General features: G+C 42.6%; 1 pseudogene; it reads left to right on the plus strand.

The window, feature by feature from the left end:
* Positions 1–6,435: 6,435 nt before the first annotated feature.
* LOC101519925 (U1 small nuclear ribonucleoprotein C-like) lies at positions 6,436–7,122 on the plus strand (annotated as a pseudogene).
* The last annotated feature ends 14,848 nt before the right edge of the window (positions 7,123–21,970 follow it).

The raw sequence follows: 21,970 nt of genomic DNA on the forward strand, positions 1-21,970 counted from the left end.
TTTCAGAGCCTACTGTTGGGTCTGATGAGGAAAACAAAGGTCCATAATGAAGTCCTCACAAAATGGGGACTCTGAGGAAGATATAATATGTGTGTGTGTGTGTGTGTGTGTGTGTGTGTGTACTGCTGGGTCAAGGGAGAAGTCAAAGACAGCTTTGAGAGGGGAAGAGTGGAAGCTGGGTGAGCTAATCCTCAGACATTTGCCAAGTGATCATGCGGGGAGAGGGTATTTTGGGCAGAGGGAACATTCTGTCCAAAGGAATGCTGCATCCGCTCCTATTGCTCCTCCAAAACGCTCATCCCTTATGGTGTGGGGCTATAGAATTCCTGTGGCATCCTCATTCCAAGCGTAGCACGGGGACTTCCCTAAGCCTGGGAGGAGACCTACAGAAGGGTCCACTCAAGACCTGGCTTTCCCAGAGGTGAAACCAGAGGTGCAGTGCGTTAAGCCATGCCTCATGTTATGTCCTATAGTCCACCCATCAAATACGTTTACTTTATTTAACACGTATCTGTGAGCACTGACAACAGCAAAGGCATGGAGAAGGACATACACACACACAAAAATGAAATTGGCTTTTTTTTCTTTATTCCTGAAAGAATCTGTTTTTCACTGGAAATCGCAGGCCAGGGAATTCAATCCACTTGATTCCAAAGGGATCTGAGCTTGAAGGCTAACCTAGGACATTATTGATGGGGCCTTTGAGTTAGCTGCTTATCCTAACTGAACCTAAATTGTGTCTTAGGTGAATGAGGTTAGTAAGTGAACATTCTTCCTAGATGTGCTCTAAGAACTCAGTGTAATAACATTTGCAGGGCTTCAGCACACAAGGAATCTTAGAGCTGAGTAATAAAACCTTAACACAGTATAGGAAAATTAAGTGATGGCACAGAGTAGGTACTCAATTTAAAAAGAGCTAGACAATTAATTAATTAAAATTTCAATTCCAAGGTCCTTACTTGATCAAAAATTAACATAAAATTATTTGAGAATCTTGGCTCCTCAAAGCTTTGTGTCAGGTCAAATGAAAATGAAGATTTTTTTTTTCCTCCCTAAGGTCCAGTAGCCTCCTATAACATAATGAATCCTAATTACTCTATTAGTATCAGGCAATTTTTAAAGCTGGAAAGTCTGAAGAGTACTCTGAACATCGGTTGTTCGTGTAAGGAAAGGCAACTCTTCCTCGGTTATGGGAGTTACAAGCACCATTTTGTCATTCATTCCCTCTGCTACCAGTCATTTGGGCTCCACAGGGCATTTTATAAGTCAGGACCCATGATCCTAAGCACTACCACACAAAGAAAAGAATAAGAATGAAGAAAGGAAGACACAATAGACTGTGATCCCAGGTACCAGGAGACCTGAACAACGAAAGACCCCTATAGTAGGATGGACTGCATCCCAGGACTGAGGAATCTTGCAGTATCTGGTTCTGGAAGAATACAAAATAGGCCACTATCCTGTAGAAGAGGCATTTGAAGTGGCTAAAAAATTCTACAGTACTCCCAGTCCCCTGCTAATTATATGTGCATGTATTTATGAACCATCTATAACGCATTAAGTCCCACCTCAAAATTCTAGCTAGAAAGCAGTTGACAAAGCAAACAGTATCCCTCTCCTGGGCATCACATCCCAGCGAATCTGGATCCCTGCAGTGGGGTAACAGCCACCGTCTGACAGCAGGGCACTATGCTGATTCCCTCCTGTAGGTGCAGGGCTGTGCCCTGCCAGATCAGGAGAAAATGAACCTCCATCAATGCACACCGTTTCTCCCGATGAACACGAAGCAGGAGAAGTTCGCTCAGCAAACCATACATGGAATAAACAAGAACAACTGTAAATGCTAGAGCTACTATTGCCCCAACCCACAGCGGTAATGCTTGAGTCATCAAAATCCTTCAAGATAAAGTTACAGGCCATGACTTAAACATTTGCCTGGTTTGTATTTTATGTGCCACAGAGTTCTAACCCCAACCTTTGACTCTGTAACCATCCATGGTTTGAGTTTGGGTTTGAACAGCTGCCCGACCCATCAGTGCATCACTGCATTTGAGTTATAACTCATGCAAAGACATTTAAGAGCTCGCAAGTCCTTGACAGACTAAAAGCAGAGAGAAATAAGATTCCATAGCAACAACATGTCATTCTAAATCATCGTGGCTGCTTCATGAACTAAGTAAAGATCAAAATAGAAAATATAACAGCGAGCGGGACCAGTTCAGCAGCTATGACTGACTATTTTGGGGGGGATTAGATCACTTTGGTAGCAGAGACAACAATATGCTCATTTTTGTTAGTTACCCTGTTGAACTCAAAAGCTAGGAAAACTTGTCATTATTTGTAACTTTCTCTTTCTCTGAAAAAAAAAGGGGGGTTGTTCCCTTCTCGTGTTCTTTGCATGCAGATATATCAGTCCTGATGGGGACTGTCAGCCTGAATTCAGGATGAAGGGACTTGAACTCTGCCACTGAAAACCGTTGCTGATTTGATTAAAATTTTGTAGATTGTAGTAACTATCCCAGCAGCCGAAAAGTAGCTAGTAAACTTCTGAGGGTGCTGAGCTGGAGATTTACCTCATTGTGGCATTTGCTAATCAACTATCCTTGTTTAAGAAAAAAAGAAAATGTGCACCAAATGAGTTCTCATGTCAGATGGCCGGGAGTAAGCCGTGTTGGCTCAGCACGGACTCTCTCCACATTCACCACTTAGAGTAAACAGCATCTCCAGCACAAACAAGTCTCCAACATAAACAGCAAAGGGAGGCCTCTTGGAAATTACTTGATAAACTGTTAAAATAATAACTGCTTATCTTAGACTTGGCTCTAGGCTGTGAGTACTGGAAGTGGTACAGCCTAAGATCAGAGCAGCATTTCCTTCAGTGGAGCAGGACATGAAGGTGGTTTTGCTTCCATCATTTATTCAGTTGGGGATGAGGGAGTGAGAATCAATTCTCAGATAGGAAGAAGAAGAGGACTCCTGTGTACTCATATATCCAAGAACTATAAACATCAAGACTCTTCTTTAAAAACTCAGACAATGCCTATCTTCCTGCCTGCTCTGATAACAAACAGCTGTGTCTTTTAGAGCCCTCTACATGCCCTGCAGTAATGGGCGTGCATTACTTCTGCTAAGGTGATTCCACACTGGCTGTCTTGTCCCACAGACAGCATTGCACAGGTTCCTTAAATTCCTTTTCATTTTCATCTATCTGCAAAGTCTCTTCACAGCTCTTGGGTGGATACCCAGCCATAGTAGACCCGTCCTATAAAATGTACTAGGGTCCTAGGACTAAAGTAGATACTTGCTACTGTTGCTTTTTAATGGGCTTTATTTAACTTGACATCTTAACACCATTGCTGACTAGATGATTCTACCACTTTCTGAGGGGACTGAATTTTCTTTTATATATATATATATATATTTTGTTGTTGTTGTTGTTGTTGTTGTTGTTGTTTTATTCATTGATTACATTGTATTATGTGATACAGTTTCGTTGGAACTGGGAATCACCCCACCCCTCCCCCCGCCCTCCCCCCATGTGGAATATTCCACCTTGTTGCATATCCACTGATCAAGTACAGTTGAGATTCCCTCTTTGCAAGCATAAACTAAACATAGAGTCCAACATCTTATAGTCCAATCTAGTTCCTCAGCTTCCTGGGGAGACCCTGTCCGGTAGGGGACTGAATTTTCAACAACCAACTAAGATGAAGTATTTATATCCAGGGCTATAAAGTGAATATTCTCTGGGGCTGGTGTTGTGGCACAGCAGGTGTTGTGTCTGCAGCACTGGCATCCTTTTTGGGTGTCATTTGATACCCAGCTGTAGCACCTTCAACTCAGCTTTCTCCTAATGCACCTGGGAAAGCAGAAGATGGCCCAGCTGCCACAGTTCCGGAACTGACATGGGAGAGTCAGATGAAGTTCTTGGTCCCTCATTGTAGCCTTGCCCTACCCTGGCAATTGTGACCATTTGGGGAATAAACCAGCAGATGGAAGATGTATATCTCTCTCTCCTGACGTGTTCTCTCTATATATAACTCTGTTTTCCCTTTCTCCCTGTAACTCTCTTTCAAATAATCCTTTTTTAAATAAATATTTCAAATTATTTATCATATTCATATCATGGAAAAAGGGGTGGGATAAATCTTCTTTAAAGACTGCATGTATGATACCACTTAATTTTCCTAACAATCAGAAGTAGGGTCTACCTACACTGGTCATATTATGTTTAAAGAATAAACAAACAGGGCCTGGTACAATGGCTCAGTGGCTAAATCCTGACCTTCAAACTGCGTGGATCCTTACAGGCGCTGGTTCACATCCCAGCTGCTCTACTTCTCATCCAGCTCCCTGCTTGTGGCCTGGGAAAGCAGAAAAGAATGGCCCAAAGCCTTGGAACCCTGCACCCGCATGGGTGACCCAGAAGAAGCTCCTAGCTCCTGTTTGGGATCGGCTCAGCTCTGGCTACTGTGGCTACTTGGGGAGTGAAATCAGCAGATGGAAAATTTTTCTCTGTGTCACACCTTCTCTTTGTAAGGCTGACTTTCCAATATAAATAAAGAAATATTTTAAAACCCTGAAATTTAGAGACACTCACTCATTTGCCTTCCAATTCATAAACATTCATTTGCCTTCCAATTTGTCCAGAGCAAAGTCATATTTAAAAAACATTTTCAGCCAAGATGTGATAACAGTGTGAGACCACTCAGAAGGTTTGTGGAAAAAATTAATTAAAAGGTAGTTTTATTTTTGTGTATAAAATTTTAATATCCAAACATAAATGTGTCACTATACATATTTTTTCACTGTTTTAAAACTCTTCATACGCTTAAATTTCAGGTTTTTTTTTTTCAGCACCAAAATACATAGTTTTCAATTCCATTTTGCACAAGTTTTTCAAAAGACCCTCAGATGAAATCAACAACCTGTAAAACAATGGGCATTCGCCAACTAAGGAGAAATGAACAACAGAGATGGGTGCAACAACTGCTCAAGCTTATTACCTTGCCACCTTCCACAGCTTGGACAGGGGCCTATTAACTGAGGTCACATAACTGGGAGACCACCAAGGCAGAGGCAAAGAGAAACATGAATCCAGCAGACAATTCAGGTGACCCGAGGAGGGCTCTATCAAGACCCCAGCCAAGTGCTGGCGGTTCTCACGTGTGAAGACACAGGCCGGGGAGGGCACCACAACAAAATCACAGTGTACAGCCGATCACAGAATCTCATGGGACCAGAAGCCTTTCTCAGAGTGGACAATCTCACCACCAAGGGTGCAATGAATAGTACACACGAAGGCATTTTGCCCTACAAGTAGAACAAAAGCAGTACTTGATAAAATGCTACTCTGATACGTCTAACAAAATATTAAACCGAAACATCAAAATATTTCTAAGTAATTTTACTGTATGGCAAAACAAAGTTCAAGAATAGTTGCAGGACAGGAAAGGTATATGACATTGACAAAGTACGATTCCCAATATCTGCTAGTCAACTGAAAATGGACAAACTCATGAAAAAAACCCACAGGACAATAGGAACTCACAATAAGGAGAGAGTCAATTATTACAGACCCACAAATGACACAAGTGAGAGAATTTATAAATAAGGGCACCAAAACAATTATTATATTCTATATATTCAACAATTTACAGGAAAGGTTGGACAGTTAAGTGGAGAGAAAATATAAAAAGGCCCAACCTGAATTTCTAGAAGTGGAAGCTATATGTCAGAAATGAAAAGTTCACGGTTATAGGGTAACTAACAGTATATTAGACATTGTGGAAGAGAGTAGGAAACCTGAAGACAAAGCAATAGAAATTAAACAGAAAAAAGACTCAAAATGAAAGTCACAGTGCACTGTAAGACAAATTCAGACACTCCAATTTAATTTATGCCTCCAAAGAAAAAGAAGCAGAAAAATATATTAAAAATAATGGACAAATGCTTTCCAAATTTGGTGAGATATTTTCAATTCAGAAACCAAATATTTCCAATGAACTTCACACACAAAAGCATGAAGGAAACACCATCAAGACATAGAATAATCTGTTTCAAACTGTTTCAAAAACATTTCCTACTCTGCAAAAGAGTAAGAATATGTTAAAATTATGCAGAGAATAAAAAAAATAGGTACATAGAGACAAGATAAGAATAAGAGCAGACTTCTAGGCAGAACAATGCAAGCCAAAATATAGTGAAATAACAGATATCATTTAAAAGGAAAAATAATCAATCCTTAGAGTCTACATCCAGTAATAACGTTGTTCAAAGGTGAATATGAAACAAAACTCTTTTTTTCTGAATTTGTTTTCAGTAGATTAGCACTAAAACAGAAGAAAAAAAAAGGTATAGAAGCAAGACTAGAGGAAATTGCGTCATTTCCGGATGGTAGGGAGCAGAGCCTCCACTGGTCTAGCCAGCGGCAACATGTCCAAGTTTTACTGTGACTACTACGACACGTACTCAACCCATGACTCTCCATCTGTGAGAAGAACACACTGCAGTGGTGAGAAACACAGAGAGAATGTGAAAAACTACTATCAGAAATGGAAGAGCAGGTCAGAGCCTGATTGACAAAACAACAGATGCATTTCAACAAGGAAAGATGCCTCCCACTCCATTCTCTGTTCCTCCTCCTGCAGGGTCGATGGTCCCCCCTCCCCTGAGTCTGCCGGGTCCTCCTCGCCCTGGTAGGATGCCTGCACCCCATATGGCAGGCCCTCCCATGATGCCAATGATGGGCCCTCCTCCCCCTCCCATGATGCCAGTGGGACCTGCTCCTGGGTCCTGCTCCCACCCATGGGAGGCCATATGCCAGTGATGCCTGGTCCCCCAATGATGAGACCTCCCGCCCATCCCATGATGGTGCCCACTCGCCCAGGAATGACTCAGCCAGACAGATAAGGGGAGTAGGGAGGCCTCCTGGCAGTTTTGTATCACTTGCTCTGCTTCACCAGGAGATCATGGTGCTGTAACTCTGGGTGTTTTCTAACAGCATGACAAAGATGATTTGCTCCACTTTCCTATTAAGAAAGTCATTTTGGAGGGCAGAAGTGGAGTTTTAAAAAGTGGAGTTTTCATTTGTATTGTGAAATGTGAAAATAAAATGGTCAACTCTTTTAGTTAAAAAAACAAAGACTAGAAGAAATCTGAATTCCACACAAAGGAATGTAGATTACCAGAAATGACTATTTGTGTAAATAAGAATACGTTTTTCTTATAGTCTTAATCACTTTTTAAAATAGGGACAATGCTAGGCACAGTGGCTAAAACACTGTCTATTGGGCCATATCCTTGCCAGAGTGTCTGATTCAGCTTCCAATCCAGCTTCCTGCTGTAACACACACCTGAAAGGCAACAGGTGAACTGCTTTGGCCCCTGTCACCCCTGAGGGAGGCCCCAACTGAGTTACTGAGTCCTGGCTGCAGCCTGACCCGGCCCAAGCGACAGCTGGCACTGGGGAGTGAATTAACACATGGAAAGTCTCTCTGTTTCTGTCTCTCTGCTTCTCAAATAAAAATGAATAAATACAATAAAAGTATCACTAAGCATTTAAACTATTAAGCATCCATTTAGAACTAAAATAATAAACATGTACCATCAGGGTTAGAGTACTTAAAACAGCACTTACATGAGCAAGGAGGTAAGACTTTAGAAAGTACTATTATTAAGATCTACTATATGTGAAGTGCTCTGAAAGCACTTGTAGGTCGATGTTGATGACATAAAGATGTACACTATAAATTCTACAATAACCACTACAGTAACAATAGGAGTTATAGCTAATAAAACCAACAAGGGAAGTAAAACATAATCATAAAAATATTCAGTTCTTGAAAGGAAAGAAAAGTGAAAATAAAAAACAGAACAAATAAAAAAACCAGTATCAAGACAACAGTTTAAACTCAAACATTTTTTGTTTATTGGCATATTAAACCTTTGACTATAATGTAAATTTAAAGTTGTCTCAAAAATGAAAAATATGGGGAAAAAGCATTTAATTGTAAATGTCTTAAACATTCCAATTAGAAGCCAGAGATTATCATATTGCATACAAATTAAATAACTCAGCCTATAAGAAACTCACTTTAGGGCCTGGTGTGATGCCTCAGTGGCTAAATCACCTTGGAAGTGCCAGGATCCCATATGGCTGCTGGCTGGTGTCCCGACTGCTCCACTTCCCATCTAGCTCCCTGCCTGTGGCCTGGGAAAGCAGTAGAGGATGGCCTTGGGACCCTGCACACATTTGGAAGACCCAGAAGAGGCTCCTGGCTCTTGGTTTCGGATTGGCTCAGCTCTAGCCATTGCAGACGCTTGGGAGAGTGAATCAGCAGAGGAAGATCTTTCTCTCTGTTTTTCCTTCTCTGTAAATTTGCCTTTCCAATAAATATAAACAAATCTTAGAAAACAAAAAAGATTAAAGTGTGTCTCTTTAAAAAATTTATTTATTTATTTATATTGGAAAGGCAGATTTACAGAGAGGAGAGATAAAGAGAAAGATCTTCCATCTGCTGGTTCACGCCTCCTCAATAGTCAGAGCTGATCTAATCCAAAGCCAGGAGACAGGAGTTTCTTCTGGGTTTCCCATGTGGGGACAGGGACCCAAGGCTTTGGGCCATCTTTTGCTGCTTTCCCAGGCCACAAGCAGGGAGCTGGATGGGAAATGGGGCAACCAGGTCACCAGCCACTTCTCCACTCCCATCTGCCTATCAAATAAATGAACAACAATTTTTAAAAAATGATTTTCTGAATGTTTTACTTTAAAAAGCAGTGCAAAGACCAGGAACTTTGAATTCCCACCTTTGATTGCAGGAGAGAGATTTCTCTCTTTGTTTTAGGTGATCTTGGATTTACATGAAGCAAAAAGTATACATTTTAAGTTTCGAAAAGTGCATATACTTAGGTAACTCCTACCATAGCTAAGATGGAACCCATTTCCTCCGTCCTGGCAGTTCCCTGTGCCTGCAATCCTCACACCCCGCAACAGCTATTTTGATTTTATTCCAGCATAATAGTCTTGTTGATTTATTCTAGGATTTTATATACATGAGATGATGTGTCTGGCTGGTTTCATCTGACATCAGGTTTCTGTTCTTTGCCCATGTGGTTCTTGTATAAGTAGCTTGTTTTTCTTTAGATTGCTGAGCAATACTCCATTCTATGGCTATGCCACAGTTTGTTTATCCATTGTTCTGCCAACGGACACTTAAAATTAAGAGCTTTTAGCCCTTTGTGCAAAACTGTTGCTCAAGAAGTTTTTGTGGAGACATATTTCTGTCTTCAAATAACATAGTAAAAAAAAAATTAAATTCTGTAAGAAAATGACAAAAAAAAAACTTTCCAAGTTTGCCATGTCCACTAGCAGTGCTGTGAGAGAGCCAGGTGCTCCATATCCTTGCCTCATCTGTCATTATTAGACTTTTGGGTATTAGCCTTTCTAATAGATGTGAAGTGGTTCCTCACGATGCCTTTAATACTTACATCTCCCTGATGACCCATGATACTCAGCATCTTTTCGTGTGCTTATTGACAACTCACATAACTCTTTTATGAAGCGTCTATTCAGGTCTCTTGGCCATTTTAAAAGTTGCATGGTCTTTGTAATGTTGAGCTGCAGGAATTTTTATTACCATCCCCAGACTGATATGTGCTTCATGAATTGCGCCTCCTCCTCTGTGGTTTGTGTGTTCATTTTCTGAACAGTATCTTCTCAGAAAAAGATGTTTCTAGTTCCAACAATTTTCTGGTTTATCAATCTATGAAAAGGATTTTAAGCACCCAAAAGTTAAGTCATAAAGACCAGGCCATGTATGAGTACAGATAGCCCACAAGTGATGTGTTTGAAAGCCTTTGTGAAGGTTTGAGATGTGGTTCTCCTTAGCACTGGGGATGACATTACGGTGTTCTCAGTGCTGAAGAGAGGGAGTAGGGGGTCCTCTCCCATGCCCTAGGGTGTGTGCCTGACACCTTGGTTAGCTTGTGAACATCCTGGATCAGAGAAGAACTGGGCCTTCCCTGGAAAACTAGAGAAGCTGAAAGCAGCCATGGAGGTTGGGGGCAAGGCAGGGGAGGGATGTCCGTGAGGATACAGGCACAGGTCGTGAACATAAACCTCAGCTCCGGGTTCTTGCCTTCCACGGAGACAAGTACCTTATGCACTCAGGAACAGAGTTCATTTGGCAGTGAGGAAATAAGCGTACTTCCATGTGTGAGTGTGGGCCCCCACACACTGAGAAATAACCAATCCGCGGCCCAAGGAACTGCTCATAAACTAGAAAGAAAAGGCCAAGTCGGTACCTGCAACTGGGGAGCTCCGACCCAGACCCGTCTGCGCAGAGGAGTGTGACACCGGCGGGTGGAATATCCGCTTGTGTTCCTCAGCGAAAATACAGCTACAGGGTCCTCAGCAGGAAGTGCGCACTCTTCCCCTCCCACCCCGTTCCATAAGGAAGGGAGTGGCATTCCAATTGGATGTACAAATGAGGCAGGGTCTTAGCCTAACCCTTGTCCCAAATGAGACAGGAGCATCCTGGGAAAGTGGGTGTGTCAAATAGACAGTTAAAGAGATAGCAGCACATTGCAGAGGGGTGAGGATTCCAGCCGGGCTGTGGAGAAGCCTTGGGAAAGGACCCACATAGTCTCAAAGCTGGCTAGAGCAAGTCGACCTGAACTCCCCGGAAACAAGCGCCGGGGAGAGGATGTGAATGTGGGCCAACCCACGGGAATCCGGATTGGGAGCAAGGATGACTCCAAGACCACTCTGAAAATATGGACCTGAGGGGTGAAGTCACGAACCTGAGTTTGAGACTGAGACTCAACCGTCATGAGGGCGAGTGTGGGCAAGGGACTGTTGCAAGTTGGGACCTTATTTTGCCTGGGATACCCCTGGCTCTTAAATGACCCCCGTGGAAGGATGTAAAGGGAGATTGACTGATTCTTGACCCCAAAAGACTGTCTTGTCATCCCAAAAGAAGTTTTCCTTTCACTAAGCTTTTTATTTGGGGGGGGGGGGGAAGAAAGGCACCAGAAGCTATGAGGCCCTGCAAAATGTTTTATGATAGCAAAATTACATGTTTTAGAGCAAGGGCTGGGATCTGGCACTGTGGTGAGGCAGATAAAGCTGCCTCTTGCAGTGCTAACATCCCATGGAAGTGCTAATTTGAGTCTTGGCTGTTCTGCTTCCTATCCAGCGCCTTGCAAAGGCACCTGGAAAAGCAATTAAGGGTGACCCAACTGCTTGGGTCCCTACCTCCACATGGCAGACTCAAAGAAGCTCCTGGCTTCCAAACAGCCCAGCTCTATTAGTTGCAGCCATTTGGGGAGTGAACCAGAGGATTCTCTAACTCTCCTTTTCAAATAAATAAAGTCTTTTAAAAATATGTACAGTAAAGACTGTTTCTGTGTCATGGACCAACTTGCTTTCCACATATAGTGTAAAAGGCTGGTGATATCTTGAGTATGCCAAGCAAGTGGTCCAGCTATGATGGATGAAGTTCATGTGGCCTTATATCCCCCTGTTGAATGACTCTTTATATTTCTCCATTCCTTACACAGGGAAATTAGCCATGTTGTTGCAAGGTAGCAGCAATGAAAACAGACATTTTTAATTATTCCTTTGCTTACCAACTGATAAGCAATCATTTCCTAAACTGTGTCGTTATAAGTCAAAAGATATTTTATCTATTAGATTCATCCCCAGATGCCAAATCATATAAAAATTATTACTTCTGCATGATTCAATATTCTCAGCTCTTTATACATTTTATTATGGCTACTGCAGTATTCTTTAGGAGCTTAAAGATTTAAAAAATACACTGGAGTCCAAAAACAGCACTCATTTGGCAATTTATTTGCTTGTTTTCCTACACTGTGCCTGACAATCCTAGGTCTCAGTTTCCATGAACAGCAAAACATTGTCCCTGCAAAGTTTGAGGACAGTGGCAGGTAGGGAGTAAACTTCTGTTTACGCTGACCAGCTGATGACGATGCTGAAGAACTCCTGAAAGCACTGCAGCCAAGGGCACTGGGGGGGATGCTCCAGAGAACTGGCTTTGATGTCAGGTTTCATTCCCTTCTGGATTCTGCTGCTTACGGGCTGTGAGGACTCATCATGTTACGTAAGGTCTCCAAGCTTCAGGGAAGTTGAGGTTATTAAATGAGACAATAGGAGCATCTAGTACCAAATCTGGCACCCATGAAACCCATGGCGTACTTCAGCTCTTTTATCATCATTATCTTAATTTTCCCGGCTGGTGTTTCATAACAAGAGGAAAGCAGTAACTCCGACTACTTTTCTAGTAGTCTGGTTTGGTGAGTTCTGTGGAAGCTGCTTCTTGTGGCAAGTGTTAGGTTTTCAGCCAACCTATGCACCTCTTTAAACACCTCTGAAAAAAATTAGAGGTGAAATCACTCCTTAGGTGGCAACCAGAATGGCACCTTGGGGCTTCAGAAAGCTTAGGATTCTCCTGGAGAATGAACAAATGCCCAGAAACAGAAAAAACTCAGGCTTCAACTTGGATTTCTTGTGATCACCGTCCTTTGCCATTTTTTAATGACAAGCCCAGTGAGAGCCCAAGATCTGAATGTGCCCCTTGCTTCATCCATAATCCAGTGAGGCACTGTGGGCTCACAAAACCTTTGTAAAAGAAGAACCAAACATCTTCCAGCACCTACTGACTGACTGATAAGCCACCTGCCAAATCTTCAAGCAAACCAGCGCAGGAATTCAAGGAAGTTGATTTTGAAACCCATTTGGAAAATATTCTTCATTTGATCCTCCTCAAACCAAAGTTATTCATTCTCATTCAGTCGAGGTGAGACAGCTGTTTAGGAAATCGGGAAAAGCCTACTTTTGTTTCATGTCAGCTTAGTTGCTCTTCTGCTGAAGAAATTAATGGGAGGGTGCGGACACAGTCTCCAGGGCCACTAGGGGTCTTGATGTGGGCAGCTATAGAGCAGCAGGTCCCAGATGGCACTTTGGAGCAGAGACAGAGAATTTGAACCAGTAATAACACAGAGATTAAAGCAGGGCAGGGAATGGTGCTGACTTCCGTCCAGGCTGCACACAGAATTGTATCAGACCATTAACGCAAGGCTTCCTGGGTGTTGCAGTGATTGGGACAAAGGCAATGACCTTTAAGAACAATGATGTGAATATTCTAATTGGATTATCTTCTCCTGCACATTACCGTTGCTGTTGCTAACCCTCTCCCAGATCCTAGTTGCCTGGAAGCTGGCTTTGTATTAAATGGATGATAACCTAAGGGGAAAATAGTAGGAGATGGGGAGAATGTCCAAGGCTAAGAAATGAGAAGGGGGAATGGAGTTAATTCACACAGGATGGTATGGTAGATACTGTTAGAAATGGGAAAGAAAAGCTTTATGAAAAGAAAAGTGAGGAGTAATATAGCCGAAAAGGGCATTCTTTAGTCCTGCACACAAGACTCAAATATTCCTCCTATTTGCTTCTACCAAGCTTTGCATGTCTCAAATATATTCATTCCCAAAGCCAATGTACAAATATCAATTGCTAGAGGTCCTCCTCTTTCCAAGATGTCATTTTACCTGCCTTGAAAAGCCTTTGGTGAGTGCAAGGGACCCTTACCACAGTGATCTAATCATTCTATCCACCAAGCCAGGCTTGTTTGCTTATTCATCGACAAACCTTTTCTGAGTGTATACTTTGTTCCAAGTGCTGCTCTAGGCTCTTGTGTGGTGGACCGAGAAGGTGTGGCCCTGGCCTCCAGAAGCTCAAGCTTTAGAGGGAAAAAAGATCGAAGTACAAGCAACCAGACAAGTAGAATGAAGCAATCTTGTGAAGGAAGCTAGGTGCTGAAATGTCAAGCAAGGAAGGGCAGAATTACCTTTGCAGTCTGGGAAAGAGTGTGCAGAAGAGGTCTAGGAAAGGTGTGTACAAGGAGTCTTCAACAAGTTCACAGACAACTCAAAACCCTGTGCATGGGTTTCTAACATCTTGCACTAAGTTACTTTTTAATTCCATTTTTCCGAGAGCTTTCAGAAGCGATCTCAAGTTTTTTATTTTGTAAGCAGGCTTCAAGTCAACACAGTTGTTCTGTAATGGGACTGCAGGTCACAGCCCCGTCACAATCAGTGCTCTACGTGGTGTGGCCAGTGTTTGGACCCACGACACCTCCTCCACCTCCACCCCCCACTGTTTCTCATTTATGGGGGGATACAACAGTCATTTACTACCTTTCCCTATTCCCCTCTCATCATCTTCTATGAACACTCTGCCTCCCTGGGTTTTCAAAAGATAATCCTATTAAAGTTTCACAGTGGATTTTAAAGACCAGTAGAATTAACCCTGGCCCTCTTTGTTATTTGCATTTTAAAAGGAGAGTTTTTAATCTGAATAGACCTCTAATTTCATGACTAGAGAGTCAGGAAATGTGTTTTTCCAAAGATCTCCCCAGTAGGACTAGACCAGACCTCGGATGCACTCAAGGATTTTAACTAGCCCTCCTGCTCTTCCAGCTCCCTTCCCAGGCCCATGGGTCCGTAGGTGGGTCCCTAGGTGGACCTGCTTTGTCTCCTGTCATCCCATCTCTCATGTCAGTGCTGCTATAACCCCTTCCCAATGGCTGCAAGCTGCCAGACCTTCATGTTAATTACATATATACCTCTTCTTTTCTGCCCAGAGTTTGTTCCATACTTGTTGGAGGAACCCACTTGCTTTTCACACTGTAACCTGCAAGTGAGGGTACAACCCAAGGGTGGCTGGAGCTGATGGTAAGTGCTTTCCTCTTTTGTCTTTCCTATGGGCTTTCTGTGCTTGGCTTCCCAAAGTCCTGGTGGGAGCAATTTCCGGCTGCCCACCGCAGTGACCATCTGCAGAAGTCTCCCTGTGCCATCTTGCCCTTGCTCCTTCTTTCTCTTCCCCATTCCTGCTCCCTGCTCACCTATGAAAATAGAGAGCTTATTTTCTAGAGAGAACCCAGGTCCAAACAATATCCCTCCACCAGCCTGTTCGCTTTTGTGCTGTTCGGGGCAGGGTCGACAGGTTTATAGGTGACAATTTATAAAGCAGAGATTTGGCAGAGCATTTGTGAACACTCCAGATAAACTCAATTGTTTGAAGTTTAATGTAACCCATATTTATGGTCGTTTAGTTAGTACCAGGTGCAGAGGCAGGCTTTGGGGAGACCATGGTAAAGGAACCCTTCCTCAGGGTGTGGTCTACCTAGTTCATGTGGCTCCCTTCTCTGCCAGCCCACTCAGAACATGAAAGGGAAGCAGATCCTAGGGTGGAACTACCTCAGGCTGAAGACAGGAGGTGCTGGGCAGGCTGCTTAAATTCACTTCTGTTCTAGTCATTGCTTCCACACTAGGTATCTTACCTAACTCTCGCCAAGCCTCAGTTTCTTCTGCTGTGAAATGTGGAGGGCTTCTCAGAATTACTGTACCAACTAAATGGAAAAATGTCTTGATATGCCACCTGACATGCAGCAGGTGTGCAGCAAGTCCAGCCCTGCCGTAAGTTGCCGATTTATCCACAATGCACAGGGAAAGTGTTGGTTTGAAACGAGAGTAAGGAGGGTGAAGGGGTGCTATACCTCCCCTCCCCTCTTCTTTCTCTCATTCTTTTTTTTTCTTTTCATTTTTTTCCATTTCATTGGAAAGGCAGATATACAGAGAGAAGGAGATACAGAGAGAAATATCTTCCTTCTGTTGGTTCAATCCGTAAGTGGCCATAACGGCCAGAGCTGAGCTGATCCAATGCCAGGAGCTTCCTCCAGGTCTCCCATGTGGGTGCAGAGTCTGAAGGCACTATCCTCAACTAATTTTCCAGGATAAAGTCAGGCAACTGGGTGGGAATTGGAACAATTAGGACACAAACTGGCACCCATATGGGATCCTGGCATGTGCAAGATGAGGATTTAGCCATTGAACCATTGCTCCAGGCCCTGTTTTGTTTTAAACAGAGAATTCAGGGCCCTGCGGTAGCCTAGTGGTTAAAGTCATAGCCTTGCACAACCCAAAATCCCATATGGGCACTGTTTCCAGTACTGGTGGCCCCACGTCCCATCCATCTTCCTTCTTGTGGCCTGGGAAAGCAGTTGAGGACAGCCCAAAGCCTTGGTTCCCTGCACCTGCGTGGGAGACCAAGAGGAGGCTCCTGGCTCCTGGCTTTGGATCGGCTCAGCTCCATCTGTTGTAGCTACTTGGGGAGTGAATCAGTGAAAAGAAGATCTCCTGCTATGTCTCTACTCCTTTCTGTATATCCAACTTTCCAGTAAAATAAATCTTTTTTTAAAAGTTTATTAAAAATTTAGTCAAAAAAAGGTGAACTGCAACTCATTATTTTAATAAATGTTAAATGTTTGGGTGTTTTTTAATCCAATGAATTTATATTATGTTTTGTGTTGCCTTCTGTCTATACATTCTGTAGGAAGACAAATGTGTCCTTAAGTGTGGGATATAATTTTAACTAAAAAAAAAATGGCACCCTCATACATTTTGTACTGCACTTTGACCAGTTCTGTTTTAACCAATGCCTCCCTGTCTCTAACTATCCTAGTTTGTCAAAAGTCCCTTCTGTTTTCCATTCATAACACTCCTCTGATTCCAGGATGTCTCCAAGGGAGCAGTCATTTTAAGGAAGATGGTGATGAGGAAGGAGGGACCTTTACATGGAAGGATGAGGAAGAATGACTGAAGGGTAGGAGGATGGACACTGTGCCTTGATTCAAGCAACAGAGCTGGTAAGTGGTAGATCCCTCATTGAAGAAGAAGGTGCATTTCTGAGGTCTGAGATGCCATCTTCTGAGGCCTGTCTGGATACCGGTACCTGCTTGCCCGTCTCATACCAAGCCTGCAAATCTTCTCTGAAAGAAAGTTTTTCGTGGCACCAGCTGAACCAGAGGGTGGGAGTCTCTGCTGGGCTCTGCCCTCTCCCACTTCTGACTTGTCCTGAGCCTTCTGGCAGTGAAGACATTTTCAGCTAAGGAGAGCTTCACCCACCATTCTGCCAACTGAACAGCTGAAGGGTGGGTGGGTCTGAGAAATGGGCAGAAAGATGCAGCTGGCATGAAGGGCGTCACACAGGTCCTTCTGGATTGCGGGGATCTGGGAGTCCTTCTTTTATCCCTGAGGTCTCTGGTGGGCATTTTAAAGACTCCATTAACTCCCGAAATGACTCAGAGAGTCACTGCAAACAGATGATTTTCCTCCAGATGAATGGTTTGTTGTATCATTTGTAGGTGTAAAAAGATTTATTAACTCATAATTTTATCAAGTAGTAATGTGTGAGTAAATGTTTTAATAAGGTCACTAATTCCATTATAATATGCTGTGTTTAATAGCCTTTAAAGGGGAAATAAAATTATCTGCCTTTCGTTGCTCTGCTCCCATTTTTGTGGATCTAATGAGGAGTTTTCTGGAAGCTAATCCCTCTTTTACCTACTTACCACTCCACAGCACTCTACTGCCTTCAAGATGAGGTACTGTAGCAGTTCAGAACTGGAATTTGAGGTGGAAAAATATGAAGATTAGAACTTGGTTTAGCTACCTGTGTGAGCTTGGGAGCGTTCCTTAAATCGGTTAAGCTTTGGGATGCTCAGCTATAAAATGGGACCGTGATCCTGCTTTTTAGAGTTTACCAGGAAGGTTGGCTGAGACACATGCATCAAAGTAAGATTTAGGTGCTTAACAAAGTACCTAACAGGAAGTGTGAGCTAAATTAAGTATTTAGCTACAAACTGGCTATATATTCCGGGGACAAATTATCCCAAACCTTGTGTTTTAAAACAACACACATTTATCATCTCATAGTGTTGGGAATCTGACAACTAAGTCACATGTGTCTGTGTGGGTCTCTCATTAGACTGTAACCAAGCATAGGAAACTTGGCAGTCCAGCTCTCTTTTGCCCTTCTAATGTTTCCTAATGTTGTTCTTCACAAATCCCTCTAGTCTACTCAACACATATTTCTCGAGTTGTCCAAACATGCTAGGTACTAAGAGCTCCCAAGTGGTTTCCCTGGGATTCACAGTCATGTTCCAGGAGACTAATGTCTTTGGAAGAGGTGACGGTGTTTGTTTAGTTTTTTAATTTTTGGAAAATCAATACACAAAGTTATTTACATATTTTCCCTTTCAAAGCAGAGCATGAGAGCCTTGAAGTATGTAACAAGTGAACACACAAGGTTTGAAAGCCAGAAAAGGTTGAGAGATGTTGCCATGCATATTCATGCCTCTGTGTTGCCTGGGCCACTGCTTCTCTTTTCCCTTTGATGGGCTCAGATTTATCTTTCAAAACAACACTTAAGAGGGCCAGCGTGGTACCACGAGTTGAACTGCCACCTGGGATACTCACATCCCGTATTGGAGTGCTGATTTGAGTCCTGGCTGTTCGGTTCCTAATCCAGTTCCATGATAATGCACCTGGGGAACACCAACTAATGGGTGAAGGACTTGAGTTCGAGAGACCCAGCTGGTATTCCTGCGTTCTGGCTCTGGCTTGGCACAGCTCCAGCTGTTGGGGCCATCTGAGAAGTAAACCAACAGATGGACGATCTCTCCCTCTTCTGTCTCTGTATCTCTGTCACTGTGTTATTCAAATGAATAGAATAAACTTTAAAAATGACAATAAGCTTCATCCATGCATGGTAAACATGTCTTCAAGTACAATCCATCTCTTCTGTTTCCTCACAGCATTTTGGATACATGCCTCTTTGCACACTGATCTTTGTTATAAAATGTATGCTTAGAAAGTATTCCAGAGGACCCAGAATTCCACAGAGCAAAGAGACACTGAACTCACATGAATGGTCTATTTGGGTGCCCTGCCCAGAGCTCCCTTTCATGGAGACCTTCTTTGCTTATGAAACTTACTGACCAAGACATTCCTGCCTATCTTGGAGTGACTTCTTATCCCACTAGCAAACCACCCAGTGCAGGAGTGCCAGACCCACTTCTTAGACAAAGTGCTATCAGCAAGGAAACGGTGGCGCTGGGATTCAAAAATTACAGTCTCATTGCATAATCCAGACTTCTACTCTACTTGTACAGTCACAGACATCCAAATAGTACTAACTCTAAGGACTTTTGTGGGGCTGGAGTTGTGGCATAGCAGGCTCAGCCTTGGCTTGTGGTGCCAACATCCCATATGGGCACCAGTCTGTGGTGGTCTGGCTTCTCCACTTCCTATACAGTTCTCTGCTTATAGCCTGAGAAAGCAATGGAGGATAGCTCTCTCTGTCTCTTCTTCTCTTTGTAACTCTATATTTCCAATGAAAAAATAAAATACACTTTTTAAAAAATTCTGTTTTTATTGGCAAGGTAGATTTACAGAGAGAGAGGAGAGAGAGAAAGGTTTTCCATCTGCCAAAGCTGAGCCAATCCAAGTCAGGAGCCAGGAACTTCTTCCGGGTCCTCCCTAAAATTGCAGGATCCAAAGGCACTGGGTTATCCTCCATTGCTTTCCCAGTCCAATAACAGGGAGCTAGATGGAAAGCAGAGCAGCTGGGACATGAACTGGTGCCCATATGGGATCCCAGAATTTGCAAGGGGAGGATTAGCCATTGAGCCTTTGAGAGAGAGAGAGAGAGAGAGAGAGAGAGAGAGAGATTTATTTTTGAAAGTCAGAGTTACAGAGAGAGAGAGAGAGAGAGAGAAAGAGAGAGAGAGATTTGTTTATTTTTGAAAATCAAAGTTACAGAGAGAGAGAGAAAGAGAGAGTTATCTCCTGTTCACTGTTTCATTCCTCCAGATGACCACAACTACCAGGGCTAGCCAGAAACCAGGAACCACAAGTTTCATCCAGGTCTTTCATGTGAGTAGCAGGATTCCAAACACTTGGGCCATCTTCTGCTGTCTTGTTCAGTCCATTAGCATGGAGCTGGATTTGAAGTGGAGCAGTTAGGGCAAAAACTAGCACCCATACTGGATAAGCATTGCAAGCTGGGGCCTAGCCTACGACGCCATGGCAACAGCCCCCTAAAAATACCCTTCATAATCAGTCTTTTGGGATTTGACAAGCAGATGCTTCAAAGGAATAAGCGAAACATCAGATTTTTCCCCATGCTACAAAACTGAAAACCAATAGTGAGTTGAGAATACTTCTCTTGGGAGTATTTACTGTCAATTCTTCCTGTCCTGATCAATTACTCACAGAGTTCTTCCTGCGTCAGTCTGACAACAAGATACATGGTTGTGACAAGTCACTATTTTTTTCCCTCATAAGTGCTCTGGTACCTTGAATTTACTGTAGTTAATTACATAACTGCAGCTATAGTTTATTATATATTTGTCTCAGAAGAGTTTGACTTTGTGATACTGAAGTCTTTTTGTAATTCCTTGCATTAGACAATACAGAAGGAACTGGTTGGTGTTTTTCTACCTGGCCCCATGCTTTCTTAGGGAATGATACCTCACAATGTGAATGGCATGGGACTAACCATCAAAGCATCTTAATCCAACCGAATCCACAGGCAAAGAAAGATCCACAAGTCACTCTAGGCACTCTCAGCAGCAATGGTTACAGGCTTAGAGGCAAGACCTGTATTAAGCCATTCAGAATTGCCCCAGATTGCCATGCAGAAGCTGGGATTAAGAAATTCCTAGGTGTCCTGGCACCATAGCCTAGAAAGCAAAAGTCCTTGCCTTGCATGTGCCAGGAACCCATATGGGCACCGGTTCTAATCCCGGCAGTCCTGCTTCCCATCCAGCTCCCTGCTTATGGCCTGGGAAAGCAGTCGAGGATGGCCCAAAGCCTTGGGACCTTGCACCCATGTGGGAGACCTGGAAGAAGTTCCTGGTTCCTAGCTTTGGATTGGCACAATACTGGCTGCTGCAGTCACTTGGGAGTGAATCAGTGGATGGAAGATCTCCCTCTCTATCTCTCCTCCTCTCTATATCTGATTTTGCGATAAAAATGAAATAAATGTTTTTTTAAAAAAGAAAGAAATTCCTAGGTTGTTAAGTTAGGAACAAATATGCCTGCCAGGGGACCTTCCTACTGTCAAGTGAAGCAGAACTGTCACCTCTTTCTTGAGTTCTTGAATCCATTTGTATGTGATCCATTTTCTAACCTGGTAAGATAATAGAAGATCTTTATCCCTAACAATAGTTCATAACTGAATTTTAGATAGCTCAATATTATGATTACTGTAGAAGTCAGGGAAGACAAGTTAATTTCAGATCAGGTGCATACCACAAGGAATGTCAAATACAATCTGGATTTTCCAGTTATCTTTGAATTTCATATAAACAATAAATAATTTAGTGTAGCATTTAAACAGTTGTTTGAGTGTTTATCTTTGGTATTACAAGGTATATACTTACATTAAAAACTCTTCATTGTTTATCTGAAACTCAGATGTAACTGGGCTTCCTCTTTTTCTCTGTAACTAAATTGAAAGTAACCCTGTGTTAAGAATTCTGAGGCCAACTGAAGTCTAAATGGAAAAGAGTATGGTGATTGCTCAGTAATGTTTTCTATGAGTATGGGAGCAGAGAAGCACTGTGAATGCCAGTGTAGGCCATTCTTGGGTCACCCACATATTTAAAAATGTTTTTTCTCTTATAACCCATGGGATGCACTTTATTTTATTAATGATATAAATAATGGTAGCTACCATTTTGAGGGCCCTTACTCACAGAGTCTTATACAGATCATCTCAATTAATCTGCATGACAATATTTTATAGGTTACATTTTGCACGTGAGACTCAGAGAAGATAACTTTTCAAGGGCTGTGAATGGCAGAGCTGAGATTCAAACACAAGTCTTTCTGATAGTAAAGCCAGCGTCTGTTCCAATTCAGTCATTTTGCAGGAGGCAAATGTTGTCTTGACAGCTATCTACTGAAGTCATCTTAAAATGCTATTCTACAAATTGCTATATAAACACTTATAAATCCAGTGCTTGGTCCAAAATGGTAAACTGTCCTTTCACGACAAAGAGCAGCAATTCAGCAACAAATTGGAGGCTCACTTGAGGCA

This window comes from Ochotona princeps, chromosome 4 (assembly GCF_030435755.1).
Source record: "Ochotona princeps isolate mOchPri1 chromosome 4, mOchPri1.hap1, whole genome shotgun sequence".
Taxonomy (NCBI): domain Eukaryota; kingdom Metazoa; phylum Chordata; class Mammalia; order Lagomorpha; family Ochotonidae; genus Ochotona; species Ochotona princeps.